This window comes from Homarus americanus, unplaced genomic scaffold (assembly GCF_018991925.1).
Source record: "Homarus americanus isolate GMGI-L3 unplaced genomic scaffold, GMGI_Hamer_2.0 scaffold54559, whole genome shotgun sequence".
In the NCBI taxonomy this organism is placed as follows: domain Eukaryota; kingdom Metazoa; phylum Arthropoda; class Malacostraca; order Decapoda; family Nephropidae; genus Homarus; species Homarus americanus.
Window position 1 is genome coordinate 2,479 of NW_024748456.1, and position 5,134 is coordinate 7,612.

The window sequence follows — 5,134 nt, forward strand, 5'->3', positions numbered from 1 at the left end:
TGAATAATGGTAATATCCACACACAAGACAAACAGGAGAAGATAAATATAGGAATAACTACCGTGACAACTGTGTCAGTAGTCGTCCTGCAGGTCGGTAATGAGGCCGAGGTTCGTCTCAAAGATAAACAAAGTTATAAGAGACAATCTGTACTACCTATAAGCTCCACCCTTTTGTTTCTGAACCTTTGTTTATTTTGTTAATGAACCCGAACTTTAACTCTTAACTCTACAGTACAGAACAGTTTAAACAAGTGAGCATCGTTTATGGTTGTATTAATACGTTATCTCATTAGTTACTTGGGTATATAAACACCTTGATAAACCCTCATGTATATTGTCAATAAATGTTAGAGTAATGTATGTCCTCCTGTCTAAGATTTAGGTAAATATTAAAAGAAATAGAATTTATGTTTGAAAGGTTGTTAGTTTTTTATCATTACACACACACACACACAGTCAATCTGTAGTGGCCTTGGGCTGACTGGGGGATTCAAATAACATCCTGCGCGGGAGGACGCGGTTTCGTTCACTAGGAGCAGACCTTGTACTCTATAGACCTTGCTTTAGTCAACAGTCCGTTCTGTTTAATTTCGAACTCAAGTTTTGAGAGTCATGTTTCACACCTTCATAACTTATAACCAATAATGCAACTAGATCCCTGAAGGTCTTGTTTCACACCCATTAACTGTAATTATGTGATACTAAAGGTGGTCTAATAAACCTGTGTGTTCCCTTCCAATGTTATCATCACAACTCCAGCACAGAGGAGCCTGTCGACCACAACACAATGGCCTCTTCACCGCCGCTTTACCAGAACTGTTTTTAATTCGACGAAAACAAGATGAATCTTCTCCAGTTAAAACACTTGATAGGAGAAAAGTTGCAGTCCATTTAAAGTTGCTCAATATTCTTCTATTTCACACTCCATTTATCTCTCCTGTGGATGTGACGAAACAATGTTTGGTCGAGCTTCATGTTTACGTCTTTTGAATTATCCCGATCACTGTAGTGTCTGAGGTAATCCAGGTAAAGGCCACTTAATAGACAACATTCTTTAATAGCTTATGTTGAAAAGGTGAATCAAGTATCAACATGATAATATAAAAGGTGACGTAGCTAGAAATATGGTGTACTAATACGCTGTCACATTTTACAATTATTTTAATGGCCAACATCATGCTCGATCAAAACATTTTTCACAACATACACGGAAGAAATAAATGGCGTGTGAAATAGGACACAGTTATGGGCGTTAATAATATACACGACTCGTTGTAACATGTTAAATGATGTACAAATTCAGCAGCATATTTATGTAATGCGGAGCCAGAAAAAGTAAAAAAACAATAAATAAACAAAAATGTTGCTAAAGATAAAAACGGTGACAGTCTCTGTAACCGAGAGTTGAAGACTTATGTTGTTCACTAACCTGTCGTCTTATTCGTGGTGTTGTCACACGCGCACGCAAACACACACACGCACACGTACACATACCAACGCACGCACGCAAGGACACACACACACAGTAATAAAGGAGGAGAGGCAACACACCACTACTCTTGGTAAACACTCTCAGGTTAAGACACTGGGGGCGTCTGCCGCCAGGAAAATTTATAAACTTGTGATGGCTTCCTAAACTCGGTGCACCTGACTGCCACAAGTAATCACAAGTTGTTTAGTTATTTATAAGGCAAACAAGACGACGAGAGGATAACTTCTTCTCCCTGCACCTGATGGGCCACTCCCTAGACCCGGTGATGTGTTCTGATGGGCCACTCCCTAGACCCGGTGATGTGTTCTGATGGGCCACTCCCCCACACCTGGTGATGTGTTCTGATGGGCCACTCCCCACACCTGGTGATGTGTTCTGATGGGCCACTCCTCACATCTGGTGATATGTTCTGATGGGCCACTCCCCACACTTGGTGATGTGTTCTGATGGGCCACTCCCCACACCTGGTAATGTACATTAGGTTGTTGTGTTGTGTTTCTGTACAACACACCTCCGTCTTGCACAAGTCTGCCTGCAGGTTCAAACGAGATGAATCCAGACCAGATCAATGAGCTGTTGTTTGTGTCTTGACTCTTCTCCTGCATGACTTTATTACACTTTATAATTCTTGTTTTAATTAACCTCTTGTTTGAGTTTGTTTTAAAATCAATTGGTGCAGGAAGCGTTACATTATATTGAAAAATACACTGTATAACTTTGTAGTGTAATAATTCTACATGATATATAAGATATGTTAAGTCTCCTCACAGTCTCTAAGACATGTCTGCACCATGAACGAGTAGCTCCTCCTAAGAAATTCTGCACCAAAATTATCATCCCCCGCGTCTTAGGCCCCACGCAATCATGGGTTCATCTTTCTGAGGTAATCTCTCAGCAAAGTTTGATTACCAAGAGTTAAAGAAAAAAATATTGGACGGCCTGTGTGAAGTTTAATATTGATGTTTCATATTTTAGTCGTATAGTATTAGTCAGTAGTCGTTTAGCCACAACCTAACCTAACCTAACCTAACCAGACCGAGTTGGGTGTTTATTACCTGGTACAGTACCTGTGGGTCTGACTCATTACCTGGTACAGTACCTGTGGGTCTGACTCATTACCTGGTACAGTACCTGTATGTCTGTCTTGGCCCAGGTCATTAGAAATTTTACCCTTACAGCCATGAGTTTTTTCCCTCAAATAATTTATCTTGAAGATCCATACAGAAGCGATAATGTTTTTATGACATCTGATAAAAACAGCCCCAAAACGTCTAAAGTGGAGGACTGTGGTCGCCAGCCCTCAGATATGAGGATGATACTTTGATTGATTGATTGATTATGAAACTTGCAAGAATTTCAGTCATCTACTGACACTACAGCTACAGTCTACAGCTTCAGCGAGTTTATTAGTCTCTTCGCTAATGGAGGAATCAATTCACTAATATAAATCCTTATATTCCTAAATGAAGTATTTTAATAATTCTTCAGTATTATCATATCGTTTAGCTTTCTCTGTTAACACTGGTAAGTTGTTAGTGCTGTATGTTTCAACAACGGCGATGTTACTATTGGCTCATGTGTCGTTACTCATAATGGCGCCATCAACTGAACGTGGCTCTCGCTCTGCCTTCCAACAACGCCACCAAACTAATTACTCATATATCTGTTCCAATTGTCTTGTTACCTAAAATTTCATATCCCGATAAATACGAGTGACTTTGTTTAATAAGTTAAGACGCGAGGGTGTCTAATATGTTGCGCCAGTAGCTCCTGTGTTTTATATTTCGGGTTTCAAGGTTTTATCTGTAGTTGTAATAAGTTATCAGTTTTTTGTTAATATATAATTATGAAGTCTGAGGGTTTGCTTCTTACATCTTTTTTCAAAAATTTCAATCTCATTAATTTATTCTCTGTTATATAAGTTCAATTTCTCTTAATTGTTACTTACCAATTTGTTCATGATCTTCAAGTCAACTAATACAACTTTACAAAATCCAGACATGAAGATAAAATACATTAGAAGTATTACAGGAGAACAATACAATTAACACAAATAAAACTACCTTTTGAGCATTTAAAATTAGCACTTTCTGCTGTGGCAAATAAAGCAAAGTTTCTCCTATGTTTCCACAAAGTTTCCAGTACATACATTCGATAAGAAATCCATAACAGAGAATTCCATCACCTCTGAAATATGATCCTTGAGACGGAAGCTTCAACAACACACCAGTATCAAATCATAAGCGACTGACGAGGTTATTCTTCACTAAGCCGGTCGGGTACTACACCCTGTTCCTGTGCTGAGGCTATGACGTCATTTACATAAACATCCTGACACTACTCTTAGCTGTCAGCGTCTCGTGTCAACTGGTCAACTGTGATTGGTTTATGGCGTGACACATGATGCAGAACTAGACAACATTAACCCCTTGTGTACGGCGCCCCTTCTGTGCTGAATAATATCGTCTGGCGTTAACCAAATAAAGTATTAGAAGTGGCGTCCCTGTACTGAAGGTGTTAGCGGAGATAATCTATAAAGAGTGACGGTAGACGCAGCGAAGGAAGTGAGGAAATAGGAAAAAAGGGAAGGAATTATAGTAAAATAAAAACAAACTAAAATAAGAGAAGAGAAGAGAAAAGAACAAAACATTAGTAACACACTTAACAAAAACATAGAATCTAAATAGTGCAATATAAAAGTCCACGAATAAGAGACAGGAAAATGGTAAAAATCCTTACATAAAAGTGTATAAAAATCTTAAAAGAGGGATGGGTAAAATTCTCAGAGAAAATCGCTGGCAAGCGAGTAAAAAAAATGGTGATAATAAAAGAGAGATATATTACGGTGGATGGTAAGATTAGCTTCGTGGCGGATGACCTAACCTAACCTAACCTAACCTAACCAAATCTTATAAATGATAGCAGGAGATTAAACACGGAATGAGGCTACTGGACTGGTGGTATATTTAGAGGTTGAGGAAATAGGACTAATGACAAATGGTTCCCCAAACCTTCCTCGACACACAACCCCCACAACAAACATACTACCAAAACAACCATCTACCACAGTTAACAGAGCTATCATCTACTTCACTATCACACGTGCTGGAAGGAACAGTCCTGCCCTCAAACACAAACTCACTACATTATTACCCCGGCTTATTGTTTCATTAATTTACACACCTGGTAAAACTATACAAGGATTCTTTAAGTCTAGGCATTTGATCTAAGAACCTTTTGGCGGCTACAGACACAAACGAGTTGCTGAAGTTAATAAAGATGTTATGAAGTTTCCAACATCTAACATAACGAACGGGCCTGTCCGGGATTTGAACCCGGGACCTCCTGCACCCAAAGCAGGAATCATACCCCTAGACCAACAGGCCGTTGAGTAATAATGAGAAGATAGATATATTTAAGGATTTGATGCCATGCAATGATAACGTGAGTGTCGTGGATTTGACAACCAGCTCGGGTCAGATGTGACAAGGGTGTTATCCAATGTAACCCCACTAAACGTCGCAGCTTTTCTCCAGTTACTCTAATTTTCTCCTGTAAAACGTCTCCTGGACCCTACCTGGAAGACACATCCAGGACCCCACCTGAAAATCGCCTCCTGGACCCCACCTGTAAGACGTCT

At 39.4% G+C, this 5,134-nt stretch overlaps 1 non-coding gene across 1 annotated transcript; it reads right to left on the bottom strand.

Annotated features, from left to right (window-relative positions):
• Positions 1–4,808: 4,808 nt before the first annotated feature.
• On the bottom strand, positions 4,809–4,880 carry Trnap-ugg. The gene has a single exon. It is a non-coding gene; the product is annotated as a tRNA-Pro (tRNA).
• Positions 4,881–5,134: the final 254 nt, after the last annotated feature.